Source organism: Heterocephalus glaber, unplaced genomic scaffold, assembly GCF_053883595.1.
Source record: "Heterocephalus glaber isolate CG9 unplaced genomic scaffold, H.glaber_assembly_v1.0 deba00001732, whole genome shotgun sequence".
Taxonomy (NCBI): domain Eukaryota; kingdom Metazoa; phylum Chordata; class Mammalia; order Rodentia; family Bathyergidae; genus Heterocephalus; species Heterocephalus glaber.
Genome location: NW_028258443.1, coordinates 784,179 through 811,160, shown reverse-complemented (window position 1 = coordinate 811,160; position 26,982 = coordinate 784,179). Strand labels below are relative to the sequence as shown.

Below are 26,982 nucleotides of genomic sequence, written 5' to 3'. Positions count from 1 at the left end.
AAAAAATACATTTGAGGGAATTTTTCTTTACTTTTTGACTTTTAGGAATACAAAAGTGATGCATTTTCAAAGGACCATAAAAAGAGTCACATTGGAATTTATCTTTTAAGCACCCTTGACCTCAGATCCACCTAAATGGCATCAAGTGAAAATAGCTAATGCTTCCTAGAAATCTACTCTGCTGTTATCTTTCAGATTCAACCCACAGAATAGGACCCAAAGTGGAGCTTAGTGGTAGAGCACTTGCCTAGCATGCACAAGACCCTGGATTCAATCCCCAGCACTGAAAAATAAATAAAGGTACACATTTCCTGGAAATCTATTTAGAACTTCCTATGTAATTAGTTCTTTTAACAAGGCCTTGTTAATTCTTAACAATGGAACTCACTATGTAGGCCAGGCTGGCCTTGAACTCAGGACAATCCTCCTGTCTCAGCCTCCCGAGTGCTGGGATTCCAGGCATGTGACAGCAGGCTTGGCCTGTTCTCAATTTCTATAATTTTATCATTTCCATTATATGATATGATATAACCTTTGGAGATTGCATTTTTCACTGAGCATGATTCTCTGTAGATTCATCCAAATTTTGTTTGTGTCTATACCTAACTGTTCACTGCTTAACAGCATTCCATAGTGTGAATATACCGCAGTTTATTTTACCACTCACCCATTAAAGGACGTCTGAGTCATTTCATTTTTTGTGGTACTAGGGATTCAATCAAGGCCCTTGTATATGCAAAGCACATTCTCCCACCAAGCTATGAGGCATGACTGAAAAATGGTGAATGTTTAAATTTTAAAATTATTACTGTGAAAGACATATTGTCATTAATCCCCCACAAAAATATTCTTCCTCACTTGGAAAACACTTATCCCAACATTTTTGCCACCTTCTGAAGCAGTTCTGGGAGTCCTCTTTCATGAGTGTCTTTAGTTGCACTGTCATGGCTGCCTCGATGTTCTGAATCAATTCAAAACGTTTACTCTTTGTGGTTATTTTGACTTTGAGGAAGAGCTAGAAGTTGCAGGGTGTCAGATCCCTGAATAGGGTGAATGAAGACGACACTATAATGTTTTTATAAGCTGACCTTTCCCATTGAATGGCATTCCGCAGCAGCATTCACTGTATATTTTGGGTATACCAGTATACCCCCAGTCCATTTCCAGTTTTTTAGCAGTCACAAATACAATTACTATAAACATTTTAAACAAGTGTTTGTGTGAATGTAAATTTTCATTGGTTTGGGATTAATGCCCAATGAATACAGTTACTGGATTGTATTGTAATTGCATGTTACTTTTTTTTATAAGAAACTGCCAAAATGTTATGCCACAGCAACTGTACCATTGTGTGTTTCCACAAGTAATGTTTGAATGATCCAAATTCTCCACATCTTTGCCAGCCTTTGGTGGTGTTGTTTAGTCATTCCAACAGGTGTGTAGGAATATTTCACTGAGCTTCAGTTTTCATTTCCCTAATGGCTCATGATGCTGACCATCTTTTCATTTGCTTATTTCCCACCTCTATATCCTCTTTAGTGAAACATCTGTTCATGTCTTTTGTCTGTTTTCTAGTTGGACTTTTATGTTGAATTTTGAGAGATCATTATACATACTAGATACTAGTCCTTTGTCAGATATGTGATATACAAATATTTTATCTTACTCCGGATAAACAAGGTATTTCACAGAACAAAAGTATTTTGATGAGGCTGAATTTATCAATATTTTCTTTTTTGTGTTGTCTTTTTGGGGTCATGTCTAAGAACTGTTCTTGAAGTCTGATTCCTGAAGAATTTTCTTTTCTAAAATTTTATGGTACTAAGTTTTACATTTAGGCTTTTGATCCATTTTAATTTCATTTTTGTGTGAAATGTAAAAGTTCGGGTTGAGGTTCTTTTTTTGTTTATTTTAATTTTTATTTGCCTGTGCTGTTCAGCTACCCTACCCTACCCTACTGATGGGCTCTTGTAAAGTTAGTTAAACATGGGGCTGGTGGTAGAGTGCTTGCCTAACATGTACCAAGCCCTGGGTTCAGTCCCGTGAACACACATGCACGCATGCGTGCACACACAAACACATACACACACACACACAATCTTTTGAACATACTATTTCTGAATTCTAGTGTTTCATGTGTCTGTTGCTCTGCCAACATCACACTATCTGATTACTGTAGCTGCATGGTATAACTTAACATTAGGTAGAATGATTCCACCCACCTTCTTTAACAATATGTTTTAGTTATTCTTAGGCATGTTTAGTTATTCTTAGGCCCTTCTACATAAATTTTTAGAAAAAGCCTATCTATAACTACAAAAAACTTGTTCTACGATTTTGTTGTTGTTGTTGTTCTAGTACTTTTAAAAATATATTTTATTTTATCCCATTTGCCCCCTCAAGCCCACTCCCCTCCCTATGTATAAAATCTTTGTTTCCATTTTTTTCTTGTAATTTCATGTTTTTCCTTGGCCCCTCCTTCCTTTCTTAAGAGGAATTTCATTAATGAATTTGATTTTTGAGATTACATATGTAATGCTAATAAAGCTTAAAATGGTAATTCCATTAAGGAAGACAATGTAATTTCTTCTCTAGTCTAATGATAGTTTTATTAATTTTTTACTGATACATGGAAACAAACTTGTACATATGTATGAGGTATCATGGAATTTTGTTTTGTTTTGTTTTGTTAGGGTTTTTTGTTTTGTTCTGTTTTGTGTTTTTTTGAGACAGAGTCTGTGTTCCAGACCAACCTCGAACTCACCGTACTCCTGCTTTAGGCTTTCAGAGTGCTAGGATTAATAGGCACTTAGGAATGTTTTAATACATATGTACATTGTGTGATGTTCAAAGCAGAGTAAACATCTCAAACGTTCAACACACAAAATCTGTTTTTATAATTTTGAAATTGTTGAATGAATATTAATTGGCAGCTTTCTTTCAGGTATAACTTGAATGCCTTTTATATATTGATAAAATTAAAGTTTTAAAAAAATGCATTCTTAGGTATGTAACGATCACATTTAAATCACTGATTTGTTTTTACACTTTAAAATTTTTTCAAGATTTACTTCTGAAATTTTTAAAGACCACTTGTTATAAGACTCCCAAACTGCTTAAAGAAAATATCCTTTACTCTTTCTGTTGTCTAAAGCAAGTTCATTTTCAAAAGCAGCAAAATGGAATATAATATTATAACATTGGGATTTAGGATATTAGAGTTTGGGCTGTGTTTGCTATCTCTGAACAGTAAATCAACAGTTTTTACATGAAAACACTTATATATTCTTTTGTTTCAATTATTGATTCTACAAAATAAAATCTTTAATATTACAAAAACCATCAGGTAAACCTCTTGACTTAAAAAAAAAAACACTTGGAAAATGTTCTGTCAGGTTTAAAAAAAAGGGGGAAAGGGGGGCTGTCAACCTGACTATGACTGAGGAAGAACTGAACAGAAAATGTTACCTTGTTGCTTTTGAGTGAGGGAAAATAAAATGACATCGTGCTTTCATTCCTATCCTGCTTTCTCAAGATAAAGCTTTTCCACTCTTTTTGTTTAGTGATTCAGGATGGGAAGCACAAAAGAAAACGTTCTGGTTCTTTTTCCCATCTTGTTTATATTCTAGATTGGCTTTTATTGCTTTAATAAAACATACAACTGTTGGCCTATAACATTATGAATATGGAACTAAGTGGCTAGGCTTAGCAGGAGTAGGAAAAGCACAATCCAGATGTACTTCCCTAAATACAGTTAGCAGAAGTCCTTTTCTATAATGATAATTTCCCTAAGTTATAGCACATGACTCACAGTATTATCAGTGATTTGTTTCTTCCCCCACTTACTCCTAACTCTATTTAGGTAATAGCTACAGCTACAGGAAAGCCTATCCTATAATTGAAAAAAAAATGCAGTATAAAGAAGCATGTGGGCAGGAGGGTAGTGCAGTGGTAGAGTGCTTAGTCTTGTGCAGGGCCTTGGTTCAACCCCAGTACCACAAAAGATGAGAAGGAAAGAAAAAAGATGATATAATGGTACTTATCATAAACAGATATCCAAATTTATTTATTAATTATTTTTGAGATAGGATCTTTCTTTGTAACTTAGGTTGGCCTCAAACTCACAATCCTCCTGCCTCAGCCTCCTGAATCTGAATACTAGAGTGCTAGGATTACAGATGTGTGCCACCAAGCCCTGACTTTCTTTCTTCATATATAATTTATTTGCATTTTTGTGTTGATTTTTTTTCTGAAACCAGAGCCTCTACCACTGAGCCACACCTCCAGCCCTTCAACTTGATCTTCTCATTCTCAAAAGCAGTGAATTCTCAGAGCCAGTGAGTCTACAACAGTCTATCCCATCCAAAGAACTCTGTCTGCTAGTGGCTTTAGCCAATTTCTGAGCTAATAAGATGGTAGAGAGAATATGTTGGTTACTCTTTATTTATTTATTTTTTGCTAATGATATGATTTTTAGCAAGTGAAGACCATGAAAGTTTTTTTTTTTTTTTTTTTTTTTGGTACCGGGGATCAAACTCGGGTCCTTGTGCTTGCAAGGCAAGCAGCAGAACCACTGAGCTAAATCCCCAGCCCGCATGAAAGCCTTTTGACTTGTGGCAAAATTCATTATGATGAGGTCTTTTGGCTGTACCAAGTAACAGGTTGCCAAATAAAATACCAAACAAGCATGACTGGCCAGTTACAATTCAGTCGTCAATAATCTGAGGCAGCATCGGATTATGTTTATGGTTTCTACTCTAGTCTCAAAGAAATATAATGAAGTATCTCATCAGCAATGTCATAAATAAAATGTGTAAGACATCTCCCATACATTTGAATGGTAAGGTCATATAGCAACTTTGAGATCATAGTATTTGTGCAGCCACTCTAAGAATAAATCCACATTGTGTTCGCCACTCTGTGTTGAGCCAAATTTAACAATGACTATTATGTGTAGAAAATAACAACCATTGTTGTTGAGTGAAACTCTCTGGAGATTTAAAAACATAAATTAAGCTAATAAAACCTTAGTGGGAACATGAGCAAAAAAACATTAACGAGAGAAGAGTGGTTAGAAACAGCAGAGGGATATTGTTGAATTATACCTGGCAAAACAGCCCTGAATTATATATAAGGCATAAGGCTGGGTTCTATTTACTTGTCTAAAAGAGTACAGTAATTCCAAAAATACACACAACACATTTTGGATCTTTCAACTAGACATTCTTGTGAAAGAACACACACACACACACACACACACACACATATTCAAAAGAGATACTACAAAGCAGGCTGTTGATGACCAACTCCAGCAAAATGGAATTTATTTATATTGTGTTTTGAAAGTTTATATATGTTTGCAAGAAGTACACAAGAGAAGTCTGGGGCTGTAGCTCAGTAGTAGAGGGTTTCCTTGGCATGTGCAGGGCCCTGAATTCAATCCTCAGTACCTGAGGGGGACCAAAGGAAACAATTACATGAGAGAATTAGACTGACGTGGTACTTGGTGGTCCTTGAAGTGAATATTAACAATCTTCAGGACCTTTTATTAGACAGTGAGGCAATAATTTTTCTCTGTGAACATTTCTCCAGAGTAGTAGCATTAAGTCAGGAAATATTTTACATGCAAATATATCTAAAACACTTCATTGGGTGCATTTAACACTTTGAAGTAATGGCAACATCTGGTAACAAGTAGAAACCAGCATTTTAGAATCTATGGCTTCATGTTACCACTTCATCTGAATTAGTCATTTAAAGGGGATTTTATGTGTCTCTCTAAAAACTGACAAGGTTAATCTTGGACTAGGGAAGGCTGGCAGGAAATGCTAAAGCGGCTTTTTCTTTTGAAGATTTCTTACGTTATTCCTGATGAGGTAAAAAAAGTAGTCATTTTAAAGTTTGGAAAGATAAAGCAGCCTTTCCAAGATATTGACAGCTAAACAAGATTTTTATTTTTGTGTGTGGCAAGTTTGATTGATTTGTTGAGCGCTCAATATATTCTAGGCACTGCATTAGATGCTAAATGAAACAGACATAAAAATCACTGCCCTCATAGAGTGTAATATATATTAAAGCTATAGAGCATTTTCAAATCATTTCATGCTGTCACTCAACTTTTAAAGACTTCACTGAGAGAGTTTTGAGACCTTTTGCACATGTTATCTGAGGTTTTAATAGGGAAAAACAGACTATATGTTTGGAATGAAAGGCAAGAAGCTAGAAACTGATAACTAAAGTAAATATTTTCTTTTTGAATTCTTACTGTTCTGTTTCTCTTAGACTGCTTGAGTAACTGAGGAATGTTACTAGTTTAATTTGTAGATTTATTCTTTCGGGTGTGCTTACTTAGCATGAGGGGGTATGAAATGACATGGTGGCTTCCAACTTAATCAAAAGCCATGGCACTTGTGAGTGAGTCTTCTGCTGTTTGAAGAACTACAGAGCACTTAAGTGTTTTGCATGCCCACCCTGGAGAATGAATGTGTTGCTCAGTTATTTTTGCCTAGATGAGTAGTAGGGAGCTGACTCAGAGGAGATGACAGGATGGTTCCTGTCCTGAAGTGAAATGAGATGACGGCTTGTGGTGGAAGTGATGTGGTCCTGCCCTTATTTGCTGACATCTCTTGTTCATTTTCTTTCATAGAGGAAAACCAGGGAGAGTTTCATTTCTTTATTTTTGTTTCCTTTCTATATTTTCTTTCTCTTGCCATATTTTCTTTCCTTTTTCCTTAAAATTCCATTATGATTTGCAATTCAGTTGGCTCACGTGCTTTGTAATAGAGTAAGTGCCTCTAAGAATGGTCACAGTGGAGGTATCGTGCCCATTTTGGGGAATTAATATTAATATCACTAATATCAAATGTCCATATAATCCTAATATGGACACAGCTACTCTATGCTGCTTGAAAATCTGAAAGGTGGCATGTTTCGTAAATCCTTAGATTTCCTGATGTCTAGTGGACGATAAAGCAGTATTTGTCTGTTGAATGAATATGAGCCAGGAATTTTAGTTTTGCTTTCCAAAATACTATATATTTTTATATAAGAATTTTTTAAAATTTAATTTTATGGAAATGTTCAAACACAAAATAAAATAGCATAATGAATTCCTAACTTTAACAGTTATTGATGTTTTATTCTTTTAAATTTTTATTTGCTTGCTTGTTTGTTTATCTTTGCAGTGCTGGGGATGGAACCTACAGCCTCACCCATGCTGGGCAAGTGCTCTACCACTGAGCTACATCCCCAGCCCTTGATGTTCCTATTTCATTTGTTTTTCTCTCATTCTTTTGGTTTGATATTCACTTCAGAATAATATATATATTATTTTACCTGTAAATACCATAGTATACTTAGTTTTCGATATTTTAAGATAGTCATAACTTTTGCGTTGCACATGGAGTTTCACTTTCAGACATTTCTGTGCTACTTTATGCTAGAGAAGGACATTCTTACTGCTCATCAGAAGGAAAACCTGATATGCCACATATGAAGTGGGTGTTACTTTGTAACAAGTATAATTCCTTCCTTAGTCTTTTAAAGAATTAGTAAAAGTTTCTAAACTACACTTCATATGGATACGTGATGGGCATGTCTTTTGGACATGAATCCAATTCAGGAAAATGTGCCTGGACTAGATAAGCTGTAGATTGGCCCTCCGAATTGACACTAATCACATGGTTTTGCTTTTTGAAGTTTATCAGCACAGAACTCATGTTAAAACCTAGACATGTAATTTTGATAGTTTTAGTCCTGATTTTAAAATTCTTTTTAAAACTTGTTTTTGTGTCTAAAATTGGATGGCTCTATGATAAATATCATTAATAAAGCACCAGTTCTCAAAAATTGTAGTGCATGGGCTCTGGGGAGTCAGAATTACCTTTGTCAGAACACTAAGATATTAGTTGCTTTTTCACTGTCTTGACATTTGCACTGATGGTACAACAATTGCTAGAGCTTCCACAAAAATCAAGGTGAGGCATCACACTGTATTAATGGTGATTGTGTTTCTTAACACCCTATCTTCACTATTAATAGATAAAACCTACAACATGTGTTGTGTTTATGAATATACTTGATGAATCAGGAAAAACTTAGTTTTATTAAGTCCCAACTCTTGGGTATGTATCTTTTTAATATTCTGTATGAGAAGACGAACAGACCCATAAAATATGTTGGCTGCATATGGATATATGATGGCTGTCTTGAGGAAAAGTACTGTACAGTTGATGGAGTTGTGAGCTAAAATAGCTACCTTTCCAAAATCAAAACCTAAAGCTGAATTTTTGACATATTTTACCAAAAGTGAATCAAGTGACTCTCACTACAAGCAAAAAACTAAGAGTATTTGGTGCTGATGATAAAATTAGAGCCTTCAGGGACTGGGAGTATAGCTCAGGGGTTGAACACATGCCTAGCTGTTCTAGGCCCCAGGGTTCCATGCCCAGGACCACAGGTAGGGATGGAGATTGAAAGTTTTGGAAATTTGCATTGGTCACCATGAAGTATTTTCAATACTTGGATATCTCTCCCCTACCCCTTCCTGGGGATGGACCCAGGACCTCACACCTGCTAGCAAAGTACTCCATCATTAAGTTATGTCCCTAGCCCCATCAATACTTAGACTTTTTCGAAGGAGATCTAGAAAACCAATGAATATGATTTGTTAGCTATTGTATGATGAAGTGTGTTGAAGATCTGTGTAACCGAGTGAAACAGTATTTTTCCAAGTGACCAATGCATAATATAACAAAACCAAGCATGGGTAAGAGGCCCATTCAAATTACAACATAAGCTGAGCATGGTAGCACACAGCTGTTATCCCAGCATTTGGGAGGCTGAGACAGGAGGTTTATGCTGTGACTTCGAAGCCAACTTGAGCTACATAGTGACTTCAAGGCCAGCCTGAACTACATAATGAGACACTGTCTCAAAAAAAAGTGTAACACAGACCAAAGGATTTTTATTTTTGTTTTTTTTGTAGGGAAATCCAACAAGGGTCTCCTGCTTACCAGGCAGTCACTGTGCCGCTGAGCTCCATCTCCAACCCCAAAGAATTTTTAAAGTAACAGAATACAAAAAAAAACCGATTGAAACATATCAGATTCCACATTGTAACCAATCTTTAAGAAACCATCTCTTCTAAAGTTTTGGTATAGTAGTAGTAGTAAAGAAAAATATCTGTAGTTATCTGCAAAGGCTTTTAAAATATTTCTTCCTTTTAAACAGTGTATTTGTGGGAGGCCAAATTTTCTTCATATACCCCAGCCAGACCACATATTATTGTAACAGACTGCATGCAGAAGCAGATAGGAAAATCCAATTGTCTTGTGTTAAGTTAAATAATGTAAACAATGTTCAACAGATGTCAAACTCAGTGCAGCAGTGTAAACAATGCTCCTTTGCTCACTAAATTTCTGGGGGTTTTTTTCCTTTTGTTTTTCTTCTTGTGGTACTGAGGATTGAACATAAGGCATACTGCCTGCTAGGCCAAGTGCTCTACTACTAAGCTACATCTCCAGCTTAGTGGGAAGTTTTTAAATTTTTCATTTTAAAAATTTTAACTTTTAAAATTTTCATTTTTTGTTTTTTTAAATTTTCATTTTGAAACTAGGCACCGTGGCACATGCCTGTAATCCCAGTACTCAGCAGGCTGAGGCAGGAGAATCGCTGGGCTACATAAGAAGCTCAATGGCAGCCTGAATTACATAGTGAGACCCTGTCTCAAAAAAAAAAAAAAAGAAATACAAATTTTAAAAGAATAAAATTTTTATTTTGAATCAGGGTCTCACTAAGTTTTCCCAGGTTGGCCTCAAAGTTTCTATCTTCCTGCCTCAGTGTCCCCAATGCTGTAATTGCAGGTGTGTGCCACCATGCCTACCTTAAATTTGTTTTTGAAAATAACTATTTTTCATTTAAAATGTTATCTTTGTTAACATGTAATGGGCTTCCTGTGATTTTTAAATAAATAACTATCTTGAAAATTTCCAAGATGTAATTTCTAATAAGATATATTGGTAGGGTTAACTCATGTATCAGAAAGTTCTTTGGGCTCTTCAGGTCCTGATGCCAAAAAGTTTAGGAGCTGCTAAGTTATTTGGGGTTTTTATTGTTTCCTTCTCCACCTCTCCCTATTCCAGTTCCCTCATCCCTTTCCTTGTTTTTTTGAGTAAGAGACCCTCAGGATAGAAAGATGTAGAGCGTATGTGTTGTTTCTTTGTATATTTTCATTAGCTATGAGCAGAATATACATGCCTTTTAAATTAGTCCCTGCCCCATGTGTACTGCGTTAAAGGTTTTTGGAGAACACATACTAAAAATTATCTTCAATTTATTTCACCTTTTTCTTTTCCATGCATTAGGTGAAAGTATATACTTTAATGTACAATAAATCTCATTTAAAATTTCAATTACTTTGTTACACAAAGCTAATAAATATATATTGTCGGGGAGACATCACTTGCAAGACTGAAATGAAGACTTTTTTGGTGATGTATTTTTTTCCATAGTGTGAAAAAAAAAAAAAGATTACAGGAAGTGTAGCTCAGCGGCAAAGTGCTTATGTAACAAGTGCAAGGCCCTGAGTTTTCTCCCCAGCACTGCCCCAAAAGATTACAGAAACCAAGTCTGCTTGATTATTAAAATTGAGACATCTGTGCAACAAGGAGTTTGTATACCTACTACTGCTTCCAGTAAAAATTTTCTAAACTCTCCAGTATGGTTCAAAATTATAGTAGCCATTTCCTGCATGTTTGTTTGGTACCTGTTTTATGTTAGATTTCTTTGTTTTGAAGCTTCATTCACTGTGGGTGTTACTTGTTTGTTTGCTTTGGGTTTTTTGTTTAATTCTTGTTTTTATCTATTTGTTTGAGATGCTGGGGGTGGAACCCAGGGCCTCCTGCGTACCAAACACACTCTGTACCACTGAGCTACACATTAACCCCAGCCGTTGCTTTGTTTTTAACTCACAAAGATGGGAAAAATACTATCTCACGAAAGGAAAATAGATGGTGTTTGTGAGGTATGTCATTAAACACAGCAGGAGTGCCCTCCGATGTAGATATCACACAGGAAAAGAGTATGCCTAGTGCTGGGTGTGGTGGAGAGTGTGACTTTGGATGAAAGTTTGAAGAGACCTTAAAACTACTATGTCTAGATCTTGTGTTCTCACTGCATATTACATTGATACATCTGTGAAACTCTCACGTGGCCTCTTGAGTGTGCCACTTTCCTTTCCACCCTGAGAGGTGTGTGTGTCCGCAGGTGTGCATGTGTGGCATTTATGGTTTTGTTTGTAACATCTAAGAGACAGAGAGCTTGGTTTCCACTGGCTTTCCTTAGCATTCATTATGATGACTTTGGAGAGCAATGTGAAAGTTGCTTTCCTTATCTGGCCTGCTTGTAAAACTGTAAAACTTATTAAACAAGCCTTCCCATCACATTCTATTCCCAAGGCAATTTTCATAACCCGTAGTACAGATTCTCTTCACACAGTCACACTCACACAAATATACAAACACAGACCCTTCTCCCCTTTTCTACACACCCCCCCACACACCTCAGTTAGTGAGTGAGATAGAAGTAGTTTACAAAAAGAGCCACAGACAAAAATTGGTTGTACTCTGATATGGTAAAGCTATTATTTAGGAAATGTTCTACCCAGCATTTGCTAAGTAAAAGATTTTTTCCCAGTTCTGGGGATCAAACCCAGGAACTTGCACATGCTAGGCAAGTGCTCTACATCTGAGCTATACCCCCAGCAAATAGTGGTGCATTTTTAAAAGAAATATCCATTCCTAGAACATTGACTAAAATGTTCTGTAGTTGAAATCAATTCTATAATGTTATGGTGAATAAATAAAATCAGTAACTTGATGATGACTGATTTTACTCTGGTCTAAGACTAGCCTTTGAGTTTGGAAAGCTGAAAAGCATATACATTCCAGGTGATCAAGAAAGGTGAAACCATAGGGAGAATTTAAAATAGAGAAGTAGACAACAGCAGCAAAATATAGCCTCTCTGGGATCTGGAACCAAGATACCTAGGAAACAATAACTTGGTGGTGAGAAAAAATGAAGTAGATCTCCAGGGATTGGGAGGGAGCTGCAAGGAAAACTAGAAACTACAAAGAAGATTGAAAAACAGAGCACAGTGCAGAGAAAAGAGGAGAACAGCATGGAATGCTAATCACACTTCCTGGGATTGGGAACCTGTCTCCCCTGACAAAAGTAAGTCCAATGAGGGTCAGCAGCTCCAGGGAGAAGCAGCAGCTATAGCCTCAAGAAAATCCAACAGTTATTATAAACTGCAAAAATAACATGAGATTTTACTCTCCAAGTGAGTCTTTCCACAAGACGGGTTAGAGATAGAGAAGAAATCCAGTTCAGTGCCTACCATATTCAAGTGTTTAATCGAGAGTTTGGGAAGGAGTTAATCGCTTAAGAGTCAGCCACAGAGCAACTATACTACAGAGTTTCTGGTGTTACCATACTGTAAGTGCCTGGGTGGGAGACAGCTACAGGAGACAGTTGAAGAGAGGATGTGGGCTATACATAGATACTCTGAGAAGTTTAAGCTCAGGCCCAAAAGGATGCAGGAACCCTACCCTCCCTGGTGAGAAGTCATGCCAGTCTTGTATGGCTTTCAGAGAAGGCTAGGTCTGAAACTACTGGCATAAAATCCAGTGCTCTGCTTGAACTTGAGCCACACTGGCTATATCTGGCACAAAGCTCAGTGGTCTGTGTGCTTTTCCAATCTACCAACATGAACAAGGATACACAGGGGCTTGGATGGTTGCCACAGCCTGGGGTGTATGGACGGTGGGGGGGCTCTGGGAGGAGGACAGCTCACAAACCCACAGGCCAAAAACTAGGCAGAGAAAGCCATGACATGGGGCGCATAGAAGGACATATAACAGAGGAGCTGCCAGAGAGACTGCAGCCTTAGGGTGGACACCACTGACCAATAATGCCCAACAGGAAAGAAAGGGGAGGATTCAGCATTCACACACGAAGATGTCAGTGTGGAAATAAAATAGGTCATAACAGCAATTCACTATCCTTCCCCAATATCTGCTGGATTATAAGACTGCAGATCTTGGAAAGAAACCATTAAAAACCATAGAGGAATTTGGGGGGGGGGGTACTTTTCTTTTTCCTTCATTGCTTTTTTAAGGATTTGGGTTTCTTCTTTTTTTTTTCTTTTGATTTTTTTCATCTTTTACTTCTCTCTTTTTGTTCTTTATTTTGCTGTTTTTTCCTTTTCTTGCTTGTTCTTTTCTATTGTTTATCTAATTATATTAATTTCCTTTTAGTCCTTAAGAGAACCCTTCATCTCACATGTCTATCTTCATTTTCCATTTCTTTATTTTTCAAATTTTACTTCTTTCATTCTCTTGTTCCTAACCCCCTCTATCTTTACTAGGATAATGATTAAGCCTTAATAATATTTAGATATTTAATTAACTATAATGTTACTATTGAATTCTTTTTCTATTGTTAGTGGTGGTGTGATTGTTGTATTTAGTAGGTATTTATTCTATCAATATTTGGTTTCTTTTTGTGTGTGTACTATAGATATAGAAATCTTTTCTATGGTTAACAGTGGTACATTATTCATATGGTATGTCAATATGCACTTTGTCTTTAATACTATTATTGTTGCTGATTTTGTATTGCCATGTTGATACAGTTCTTGCTATTAATTGGATTTTCTGTATGCCAATATCTGGATTGTTTTTATGGCATTAACAAAACTGCAATCTATTCCTGGAGAAATTGACTGCTTTGACAATTAAACAGAGCTCTCCCCTCCGAAACTAATGGTAGGGGTTGGACCTTGGGACAGAGACAAAGGCCAATCATTAACCATGCCCAGAATACATCAATGAAAAGCAAGCACTAACTACAGAGATTTCTATATTAGCATCAAAATCTTTCCACTATAGTTGACCTGCAAAACCTGAGTAAAATAAATGAATAGAAACATGAGAACACATAGCAACAAAATACCTCCAATAACTTGCAACTACCATAAAGATGATTCATAGGGACACCATAGACAGGGAATCAAAACCTACACAGCTGAATTACTCAAAATGATGAAAGAAGACAGATTTTTTAATGTCAATAAGGTGCTCCATGAGTTCAAAGAAGTTATAATTAAACAGATACTAGACTTAATTAACAAAATAATTGGTGAGTTTACAGAAGAGACTAATAAAAAGCTAGCTGACCTAAATAAAATGATACAAAACATGAATGACAATTTTAGAAAATATTAGAGTCCATGAAAAGGTACCAAACAGAAATCTAGGAGATTAAAAGTTTATTGATGTGCCAAGGAGCAGAGCTGCCCCAAGTGGAGAGGAGGTAAACGTTCCACACCACCATACCACAACGCCCAGGGCCTGGGAGGTGAGCTGCATGGGAGCCAGCAGAACAAATTGCACCCCCCCACCACTGAAATGAGAAGACACCTAAACAAGTCTCAAAACCATACTTCCAGATCACCTAAAGCAACCATAAAGGGAAAATAGATGGAACAATCTGATACTCAAACACCTGGACACCCTGAACTGGCAACAAAAGAGCATTTGGAAAAATTAAATCAGAAATAATTTCTCAGATAACAGCAGAGATTGTGCCCATAGTGCAAGACATGATTAATAAATCTAGAGAGGACACAGATAAAAAAATAGAGGAAGTGAGGAACATGATGGAATCCCAACATAGGAAACAAAAGGAATGCATAAAACAGATGCAAATAGATTTCCAGGAGATTAAAAACTCAACTGAAAATTTACCCAGCAGAATGAGCCAATGTGAGGAGAGAATTTCAGATATACAAGATAAGATTGCAATTAGTGACCAAGAAAAGAAAAATTTCTTAAAAATAGTAAGGGACCATGAGAAATCAATCCAGCAGCTGCTAGATGATGCTAAGAAGAATAACATAAGACTGATCAGAGTCAATGAAGAAACAGGAGAGAGTGCAGACAACATACAAAAGCTGTTCACAAAAATGATGGCAGCAAACTTCCCAAGCAGGGGAAAAGAACTTGCCATACAGATAAGTGAGGCATATAGGACTCCAAATAGCCTTGATCAAAAACAATCTACACATAGGCATATAATAGTTAAGGGTCCAGAGACCCAACAGAAGAACAAAGTTCTACAAGCAGTTACAGAAAAGAAACAAATCACATACAAAGGAAAACCCTTCAAAATCTCAGCAGACTTCTCAATGGAAACCCTCAAGGCAAAAACACTGTGGAGTGACATATTTCAAGCCCTAAAGGAAAACAGCCTCCACCCCAGACAGATGTACCCCGCAAAACTATCTTTCAAAATTGATGGAGAAATAAGATACTTTCATGACAAAGAGCACCTTAGGAACTTCATGAATACCAAACCAGCCCTCCAAAAAATTTCAGACAATGTCCTAGGAACAGACAATGAGGATCACAACCCAAGGAAGCCCACCAGGATAAATCCATTGGACATGACAAGAAATTAAAGCAAAGGGGGAGAAACCAACAAAAAGAAAAAGTCATGACAATGATAAGTCAATACATATCAGTTATAACCATCAATGTTAATGGTCTCAATTCACCAATCCAAAGAAATAGGCAGAATGGGTCAAGAAGCAAGATTCAACAATATAATGCATGCAAGAAGACCACTTAATTCAAAATGAAACTCATAGACTGAAAGTTAAAGGGTGGAAAACAATACCCCATGTGACAGGAACCTGAAAAAAAGCAGGAGTAACTATCCTCTTTGCAGATCAAGTGGATTTCAAACCAACACTGATTAAGAGAGACAAAGAAAGACACTACATCCTTATAAAGGGAACAGTCCAACAGGAAGAGATGACAATCATAAATATCTATGCACCGAACACTAGTGTGCCCAACTATATAAAACAAATACTAACGGACAAGAAAAATCAAATAAGCACTAATACAATAGTACTGGGGGGCCTCAATACCCCACTGTCACAAATAGAGTAACTACACAAAAAATACACAACAAAATACTAGAAATCAATCAAACTCTTGAACAAATGGACTCAACAGATGTTTACAGAGTGTTCCACCCCACAAAATCAGAACACACATTCTTTTCAACTGTATGCAGGTTGTTCTCCAAAATAAACCACATACTCACTCATAGAACATGTTTAAGTAAGTGCAAAAGAATTGAAGTTATCCCGTGTATATTATCAGACCACAGTGCGATGACATTGGAGATTAATAGCAAAAGAAATCACAACAATTTCATAAACACATAGAAATTGAACAGCACACTTCTGAATAACCAATGGGTCACAGAGGAAATTAAAGAACAAATCAGACAGTTCCTACAATTAAATGACAATGACAATACAACATACCAAAATCTATGGGATAAAATGAAAGCAGTCTTAGGAAGGAAATTCATAGCAGTAAATATTCATATAAGGAAAATAGAGTGAGCCCAATTAAACAACGTGATCCTGAACCTCAAGCTTCTAGAAAAAGAAGAGCAGGACAAACCCAAAGGCGATGCAAGGGAGGAAATTATAAAGATCAGGGCAGAAATCAATGCAATGGAGACTAAGAGAGCAATACAAAAAAATCAATGAAGCCAAGAGTTGGTTCTTCAAAAGAATAAACGAAATTGACAAACGCTTAGCCAACCTTATCAGAAAAAGGAAAGAAAAGGCTCAAATCCATGCAATTAGGAGTGAAAAGGGTGAAATTACAACAGACCCAGTAGAAATCCAGAAGATCATCAATACCTACTTTGAGAACCAATATAACAATAAGATGGAAAACACAGAATGGACAGATTCCTAGACACTTATGAATTACCAAAGTTGAACAAAGAAGACCTAAAATTTCTAAACAACCCAATATCAACCAATGAAATTGAAAACGTAATTAAACACTTACCAACTAAGAAAAGCCCAGGTCCTGATGGCTTCACTGCTGAATTCTACAAGACATTTAGAGAGAAACTACTGCAACTACTGTTTAAACTCTTCAATGAAAGTGAAAGGAAAGCAATACTCCCAAATTCATTCCTGGAAGCAAGGATCACCTTGATCCCCAAAGCAGAGAAAGACCCAACTGAAAAGAGAACTATAGGCCAAGCTCACTAATGAACATAGAGGCAAAAATCTTTAATAAGATACTGGAAAATAGAATGAAGAAGATTATCTAGAAGATCATACACCCTGACCAAGTGGGATTCGTCCCAGGGATGCAGGCATGGTTTAACATATGCAAATCAATCAATGTAATACACTATATTAATAGAGCCAAGGACAAAAACCATGTGATTATCTCCATAGATGCAGAAAAATCATTTGACAAAATCCAACACATATTTATGATAAAAACCCTACAAAAAGTTGGAATAGATGGTCTGTACCTCAATCTGATAAAGCCATCTATGAAAAACAAACAGCCAATATCATACTAAATGGTCAAAAACTGAAATCTTTCACACTAAAATCACAAACACGATAAGGATGTCCACTATGACCACTCCTGTTCAGTATAGTTTTGGAAACATTAGCCACAGCAGTTAGACAAGAGAAAGAAATAAAAGGAATAAAGGTGGGAAAGGAAGAAATCAAATTGTCATTAGTTGCAGATGACATGATACTCTATATAGAAGACCCCAAGAACTCCACCAAAAGTCTTCTAGACTTAATAACCAAATTCAGTCAAGTAGCTGGATACAAGGTCAACACGCAAAAATCAATAACATTCCTCAACAGGAACAATAGACTCACTAAGACAGAAATAGGGCAAACAATTCCTTTCACAATAGCATCCAAAAAACCGAAATACTTAGGAATCAACCTAACGAAAGAAATCAAAGACCTCTTCTCTGAAAACTATATCACTCTGAAAAGGGAGATTGAAGATGATATCAGAAAATGGAAAGACATCCCCTGCTCCTGGGTAGGAAGGATCAATATAATGAAAATGGCCATACTTCCAAAACTGTTATATAGATTCAATGCAATCCCAATTGAAATCCCAGCAGCATACTTCACGGACCTTGAGAAAACAATCCAAAAATTCATTTGGAACAAGAACAGACCCAGAATAGCAAAAGCCATTCTAGGTAACAGAGACATGGCAGGGGTATCACAACCCCCAACTTGAAACTACAGTATCGAAACAGCATGGTACTGGCAAAGAAATAGACTTGAGGACCAGTGGAACAGATTAGAAGATGCAGAAACAACTCCAGACACACTCAGTCATCTCATCTTCAATAAAGGAGCCAAGCACCCTCACTGGAGGAAAGATACCCTCTTTAAGAAATGGTGCTGGAAAAATTGGGTTTCAACTTGCCAAAGATTAAAACTAGACCTATATCTCTCACCATGCACTAAACTAAAATCAAAATAGATTAAGGATCTAAATATTAAAATAGAAACGCTGAATCGCCTGGAACAGAGATTAGGTAGAACTCTTGAAGACATTGGTGCAGGAAAAGATTTTATGAACAAAACCTCAGTTGCCTGTGAACTAGCACCAAAAATCAACAAGTGGGATCTCTTCTTATTAAAATGCTTCTGCACAGCAAGAGAAACCACCAACAGTGTGAAGAGACAACCCACAATGTGGGAAAAAATCTTCACCTGCTGTTGCTCAGACAAAGGTCTACTATTTCAAATCTATAAAGAATTTAAAAAATCAGACCTCCCAAATTTAAAGTCCCAATCCAAAAATGAGCATCTGAAATGAACAGACATTTCTTAGACAAAGAAGTAGAAATAGCAAATAAATACATGAAAAAATGTTGAACATCACTGCTCATTCAAGAGATGCAAATGAAAACAATGCTGAGATTCCACTTCACTCCACACAGAATGGCTGCTATCATGAAATCAACCAATAACAAATGCTGGCAAGGCTGTGGGGAAAGAGGAACCCTGCTCCACTGCTGGTGGGAGTGTAGACTGGTGCAAGCACTGTGGAAATCAGTATGCAGATACCTCAAAGAACTAGGACTGGAAGTCCCATTTGACCCCACTATTCCACTGCTGGGTATCTTTCCTAAAGAATTAAAAGAATCGTACCACAGTCCATGTTCATAGCAGCACAATTTGTAATAGCTAAAACTTGAAAGCAGCTCAGTTGCCCATCATCTGGTGACTGGATATCGAAAATGTGGTTTTTTTAAAAAAATAAAAAGTATTTTTATTCAGCCATGAAAAATGAGAAGGTAGAGACATTTGTAGCTAAATGGATGCACATACAGGCCATACTCTTAAGTGAAATAAATAGGACACACATATGTACATACCAAATAGCTTCTCTAGTGTGAGAAACTGAAAGTGTAAATAAGAACTAAAAGGTATAATAGATAATGTGAAATAGGAAGAAAAGGGGCAAAGGGGAAGTGGAAGTGGGAAGGTTAGGGGGAAGTGGAAGTGGGAAGGTTAGGGGAAAGGAAAAAAGGGAATGGGATTAATATGGGAAAAGGAAAAAATGGGAACAAAGTCTTTGTAAACAGGAAGGGATGGAAGGTTTGAAGGGAAGGCAGGGGAATGGGGAAAAAATAAGAACCTAGAGAGATTATGTAAAGGTTCAAATTTCCAGTGATTAATGTCATTATATTGTATACCTACAATGTACCAATAAAATTAATTTTAAAAAATTCTATTGCAAGTATGGGCAAGAGAAATGACCAGTGTGAACAGAGTGTCTAAATTAGAAGACAGGGCTGATGCCAGGGACTATATACTCAGAGATACACAGAAGCAAGGACAATAACCATATGATCATCTCAATAGATGCAGAAAGCTTTGGACAAAATCCAACATTCATTCATGATAAAAAAGAACATTTGAAGAAAATAGATATAAATAAATAGGTATATCTCAAGTATAATAATATTATCTCAATCAGATAAAAGCCACTTATGACAAACCTCCTGCCAACAGCATTAGTAAATTGGTCAAAGCTGAAAACTTTCCCCCTGAAATCGGGAACAAGGTAAGGCTATCCACTATCACTACTCCTATTTGATATAGTACACAAAACATTAGCCCGAAGAATCAAGAAAGAAAGCAAGAAAAGGAATACGTATAGGAAATGAGAAAAGTCAAATTATTATTTGCAGATGACATGATCCTAGAAGACCCCCAAATATCCATCAATGTCAGGAGCAATCCTACATAATTTTAGGGAAAAATCCTAGTTCTCCTGCCTATAGGCCAACTATGGCATTTTGAGACATAATTCCATTTTGGCCCCCGGTCACAACTGAGACCTCAACGATCCCGTGATGCTGTGATGCTCCAGGACAAGATTACACCACCTGAAGACATCCTTGGAGGAGCAAAATCTTCATCTACTCAGTTCCTCATTGTTCTTGGATTGTTACATTGTTTATCCCTATGTACTGAACTATCTGCAAGTCATTTGTTACATCTGTTTCTCCTGATGTACTGAATAAAAGGTGAGGTAAGCTGGGAGCTTTCGTCTTTGCCGCCCAGAGCAGCACTGATCAGACCCAATGCTCAGCTTCTTCTCAAAGTCTCATTTTTCTACCTTTCCTGTGTAATAAGTTAATCCGCCTTGTGTTGCCATGGCTCACAGGAGACTAGGACTTACTGGAGAGGTTCTAGTAATGTCCCCTTTCCATGTTCCCTACACATCAAAAGACTTCTGGAATTAATAACCAAATTTAGCAACTTAGCATGATATAAATCAATACACAAAAATCCTTAGTGTTCCTTTGGGCCAGGGATTTAGATCAGTGGCACCACACCTGCCTTGCAAGGGCAAGGTCCTGAGTTTGATCCCCCATAATAAAAAATTTATTTTTAAATAGTGTTCCTGTATAACAATAATGAACTCATCGAGAAAGAAATTAAGAAAACAATATCATTCACAATAGCATCAAGAAAAATTCATACTTAGAAATTAACTAAACCAAGGAAGTGAAAGACTTCTGTGAAATAAACTACAGCACTCTGCAAAAAAGATCAAAGAAGAAAGACATCAGAAAATGGAAAGATATTCCCTGTTGCTGGATGATAAGCAGAACCAATATAGTAAAAATGGCCATACTTCCAAAACTGATATGCACGTTTAATGCAATCACAATCAAAATACCAATAGAACTAGAGAAAACAGTCCTAAAACTAATGTGGAGCCAGAAGAGACCCAGAATAGGAAAAGCAGTACTGGACAACAAGAGCAAACCAGGAGGCATCATAATCCTGGATTTTAAGTTATATTACAAAGCTATAGTGATATAAAAGGAATAATACTGGCACATAACAGACATGTGGATCAGTGGAGCAGAATACAGGATGCAGAAACAACCCTAGGCACATTCAACTATGTAATTTTTGACAAAGGGGAGAAAAACATACCTTGGAGAAAAGATAACCTATTTAACAAATGGTGCTGGAAAAATTGGCTGTCCACATGCAGAAGATTCAATCTATACCCATATCTCTCATCATGTACTAAAGTAAAATCAGAATGGATTAAAGATCTAAATGTTAAAAGACTTAATCTCTAGAAGATAAAACAGGTAAAAGTCTTGAAGACGTAGGCATAAAGTAAGGACTTTCTGAACAGAACCCCAATTTCACAGGAAATTACATCAAGAATCAACAAGTATGTTCCTATAACATGAAAAAGCTGCACCACAAAAAAATAACCAACAGAGTAAAGAACAACCTACAGAATGAGAAAAAATTTTGCCAGCTATTCCTCAAACAGAGGACTACTATCTAGACTGTATAATGAACTAAAAAAATGACCCCCCAATATGAAAGACCCAATCCAAAAATGTGCAATTTGAATGAATAAATACTTTTCAGAAAAAGAAGTACAAGTGGCCAATAAATACATATATGAAAAAAATGTTCAACCTCTGTGTCCATTACAGAAATGCAAATGAAAACAACACTAGAAAGAATGGCATCAAGACATCAAATTATAACAAATGCTGGCGAGAGCCAAGGATTTAGCTCAGTGGTTCCGCCGCCTGCCTCGCCAGCACACGGTCCCGAGTTTGATCCCTGGTACCAAAAAAATAAATTAAATAGAATAAAGAAATCCATGTGAGAACAAATGCTGGCAAGACTGTGGGGAAAAAAGGAACACTTCTCCATTGTTGCTGGGAATGTAAACTTCTACAACCACTATGGAAGTCAGTATGGAGATTCCTTAAAAAACTAAAAATATAAATGTTATTGGACCCAGGTATCTCCCTTCTAGATACCTTCAGGAAAGAGTTAAAGATATCATATTACAGGTTCTGCAGCCTGCCTCACAAGCACAAGGACCCAAGTTCGATCCCCGGTACCAAAAAAAAAAAAAAATCTCATATTACAGTGACAAATGCATCCCATGTTTACAGCAGCACAGGTCATAATAGCTAAATCTTGGAAGCAGCCTCTATGTCCATCAACAGATAAATGGATAAAGAAAATGTGATATTTATACACAATGGAATACTAGTCTGTCATAAAGAAGGATAAACTTGAGTCATTTGTAGGGAGATGGGTGTACCTTGAGACCATAAGGGTAAGTGAAATAAATCAGACACACAAGCTTAACTATCACAAGTTTTCTCTTATATGAGAAACCCAAAGTATAATTAAATAACAAAATAAAAGATAGATAATGGGAAATAAGATAAATCTTCCGCAAAAGGAAAGTCTAACATGAGATGGAGGGAGTCAATGGCAAGGAGAAAAATTAAGAAAAAAGTTAAGATCTGTTATGTATGCATATGAACCAACTCCCCACAATATATGTAATCATTATATACTCAATATGCACTAACAAAAATTAAAAAAAAATTTTTAAGAAAACGACAGAAAAAGAAAGAGGAAGTCAAGGAAACAGTTCATTAGTTGCTTTTTTAAAAATATTTATGGGACTTGAACCTAGGACCTTTAATGTGTTGGGCAAGCACTCCGCCCCAGCATTTTTTTTTTTTGAGAAATTATCTCACTGAATTACCAAGACTGGTCTCAAACTTTTGACTTCCTGTCTCAGCCTCTGCCACAGCTGGAACTACAGGTGTGTGCCACCATGTTCTGGTTAGCAAGTAGTTTTTAAATAGCCTGCTATAATGACCTGTAAAACTTGTGCCTGAAGTAGAATATTATATTTTTAAATATTAATTTTTTCACTGATAATGCTTTGAATCTGAAAAAGATTATTACCCAGCATTTTGGGATAGACCCATCTGAGTGGTTTGAGGCAAAAGGTGTGGCTGAAGAAAAGATCCAGCTGAGAAAAAACAGCCAACATTTGTGGTCTAACACTGATACTGCCTTCTTACCTTCGGCAATCACCTGTGTTCCAGTTCTGTAAAATGTATGCTAATGAATACATGTATATTCTTCCTTCCAGTTAGCTCAGAGTGCTTGGTAGTTCCTTATTCCTGCCTGTATTCCCTGACAGCCACAGGCAGAGAGTGCTATACTTGTTTAACAAAGGGAGAAACAAAGTTGAAGAGGCTTCATTCACGTAGTGAGTCAGCAACAAAGACAGATGAAAAAATGTGTCTTCTGCCTCCTTTTACTCTGTTCCTTCTGTTCAGGGTTGAGTCGACTTTGAGATTTGGTGCAAAAAATTAAAGCACTTCCATTAAGGCAACAAAATGTAATCCAGTGTCTGCTGGTCATGGCTAATGATGAGTACAGAACACTGTCTGCTTCCTAATGAGGACCGCCGGCCAATGAGGGCTGCTTTTCATAAGTGAACTCACTGTGAGTTGCCTCCATGTACTGAGAAGTCAGTATACCATAAGACGCATCACCTTGTTTTATTTATAAAATTTTTTTTCTTTTCTTATGAAGCAGATAGAGCAGATGGTAATATGCATGTTTAATCCCAGGCAAATGATAATGCCTGTCACTTACTGAGCACCTTGCTAGGCTCAGATACTCTTATGTACTTATATCTTTCCATTAAGCCATCCTGTCAGCTTTCTAAAGTTATGTGGAATTTGCTCCATTGTAACAGATTTGAACCTGGGCACCAGGGAAGCTAAGTAATTGGTTAAAGGTCACATAGACTTCAAGTCTGTCTGAGTTGTAAGACCCTGATGCTTCTATTGTATCCCATTTCCTGTCAGATTATTAGCTTGTCCTCTGTCATTATAGACACAGTGTCCAGAGCCTAATCCAGTATACCTATTGATTTTCTGTTTGTTTCCATAAACAGCACTCACAACCAACCAGTTACTTAATTTAACAATTCAGTAATTAGATTGCTAGGCCAGTTAAAAAACAAATTTTAATAATCAGGAGGGCAGTTATCATATCTAGTGCTTACCATATGCCAGGCGATGATCTAAATGTGTGGCACATATTATTAAGTCATTTAAGCCTCCCAACAGTATAGAAGGTAGTATCTGTTGCCTGAATATTGTCATCATTTTGTCAACAAGCCACTTGCCCAAGATACACACAACTACTAAATTGTGCAGCCAGGATTTGAACCTCATCTGGCTCAGGAGCTCTTTACTATGTGGTGCTGCCTCAGTAGAAAATTAACTGAGTTCAAACATTGGCCTAGTTTCTAGGTTCTGTGCCAGTAGAAAAGGCAGTTCTTACAAGGAGGAGCTTACATTTTCAACAGAAGCCAAATTTATGTAATTGAAATAAAGGCTACAACCAGTAGAATGCAGAGTGTAAATGTTGTATATGGATCGAAAAATAATAATAGAGAATATAAGTGCTCTAAGACAGTTAATTTGCCTTTCCGAGTAATGTACCTGACTATGGATGAGCAGCACTGGGGAGAAGCTGTTCTGTGTTCTAAAATAAGCAGGTTACTTGGCCACTGTTCAGATTCTAAATAGGTGTAAGGGCTGTAAGTATTTGACCTGAACCAACTTTAAATTCCCTTGAGTCCTTGTATGATTTTAAAAGTAAGGCTAAAATGAAAAACAAAATAATAAGGCTTTTCTCTCAATGTTGTGTTTAAATTAGAATTTATTAAACCTCTGGCAAAGGACCACAAGGTTGACAGGAAGGGATTCGTAAGTATTATATCATTCTTTTGTCGGGCGTTCTCTTTTGCTAGCAGGAAGTGTTGTGACTTGCTCTCTAAAGATGCAATTGTTAGAAGAATGTTGGGTTTCCAGATTGCCAGTTCTGGGTGTGGGAGAAGGTTCTTTCTATTGGTGCAGCGAGAAAGGAAAGAAACAAGAAACAGGTTTGCTCTCGCCACAGAAAGGTAACTATTTTAATGTTATTTTATTAGGCTCTAGCTTCTAGGTTACTAAATGTTTAAGAAGAAATTTATTTTCGAAAGCTTGGAATGCTTAATTATTTGGGTGAGCATTTGGAGTTACTTTCTCAATAGTATTTCTTCAAGTAGAATCAAGTTTAAGAGAAAATTTTCAAGTTTAGAATCTAACTTATTCTGTGTCTATTTTGAGTTTTTTTCTTCATTTTGGGAATGTTCTAAAGACTTTGTATTTTTAAAATTGGTTTTAAAGTCCTAGTTATGTAGGTGTATTTGTCAAGTTAGGTGCCCAACAGTTGAAATGATAGAAATTATTATTTATATTTGAGGGGAGGAGGAGGTATATTTAAAAATGCTTTTGATCGTCATTAAATGGTTTTTCCAAATTCCGTGAAATAGAAATTGAGGTATCTGTCATGACAGAACACACCGTGATTAGATTACTATTCTCTCTTACTCGGTAACTTATATTAAGCAGTTGTCCTACTGCTTATAAATGAAATTATTCATAGGTGATAAAATTTAGGTGGTATTACTATAATATAGTAGTGATTTCCAGTGTTCATAGATTCACCAGGATTTTCCATCCTATAAAGTAGATGATTATACTGTAGGACTTTCATTTCTCCAAGTTTCCAGCAAAGGGAAGTACAATTAGTTATATAGTAAATTCTGAGTCTGAGTGAAGCATTACTTGTCAGATTGGTTGTATATAGTATACCTGTATGATGTAAAGAGTGAAATCTGAAACACAAGAATGTAGTTTTTCAATTAACAAATGCAGTATTTGAGAGCATATAAGCAAAATACAACACCACAGGAGGCACTTTCAGTGACAAAAAGCTTGAAGTAGAAGCTGAAATTGTGTATCTATTTGATAGGTCATAATATTTCATGGTATTTTTAATTGTATTTTTATTTTGAGTTGAAGTGCACTGACTAGTCTGATCTTGCATATACACTCATTCACACACACACACACACACACCTGAAGATTACCTTTGGCTTCACTCAAACATGTTAATTTTTGAAGGAGAAGAGACTGGAAATACCCCTCAGGTATGAAGGTTAATTAATTTCGTTAGCACCAGATTTATTTTTCCATAATTTATTCAGATTTGTTTTGGAGGGTGTTAAAATTTACTTGGAAAATTTGGAAAAGATTAAAGGTTTCAAAAGGAGTGTGGCATACTTCAATTCACAGAGTTAATAGAAGCTTTAGCTTAGTAAAGATGGGGGAAGGAGAGATATCTTTCTGTTGTCTTTGAGTTTGACATATTTAGACCATTATTAAAACTTGCATTAAATAACTACAAAATTCTTGTCTAGCCAGTGTTTAAAGAATATCTTTAAGCTGGGTGTGGTGGCTCACACCTGTAATGGCAGGTATGGATTGGCAGGAGGATTGCCATGAGTTCAAGGCCAGCCTGGGCTACATAGTAAGTTCAAGGCCAGCCTGAGCTACATAGCAAGACTGTCTCATAACAAATTAATAAAAATTTAAAATATTGCAAACTAGGATTACAAAGGCACCGATTCTACAACATAGGCTTCAATTGAATATATTTGCACAGCATTATAATAAAGAAAAATTCTCAAAAATAAAAAGGACATTTACAATCCTAAAAAAATAATAATTAAGGAAGAGAAAAGGGGAAAAGTAGAGGACAGGAAGCAAGAATAGAAGTAGTTGTGGGTAATCTTGATTAGTGCAAACTCTGATGAGTTTATGGACATT

At 36.5% G+C, this 26,982-nt stretch overlaps 1 protein-coding gene across 11 annotated transcripts in view; it reads left to right on the top strand.

Moving 5' to 3' along the window:
- The window catches only part of Pls3 (plastin 3), a 96,403-nt gene that overhangs the window by 15,116 nt on the left and 54,305 nt on the right, over positions 1-26,982 (top strand). For 2 of the 11 annotated variants that reach the window (XM_087199917.1, XM_087199912.1), the window contains exon 1: positions 196-300. The exons of 4 other annotated variants lie outside the window; for them this stretch is intronic. The gene's annotated coding sequence lies outside the window, so the exon portion shown is untranslated. Of the gene's footprint in view, positions 1-195; positions 301-25,028; positions 25,333-26,982 lie in introns of those variants that run through there. 5 more of the 11 variants (XM_087199913.1, XM_004874790.4, XM_087199915.1 and 2 more) reach the window with 4 other exon arrangements.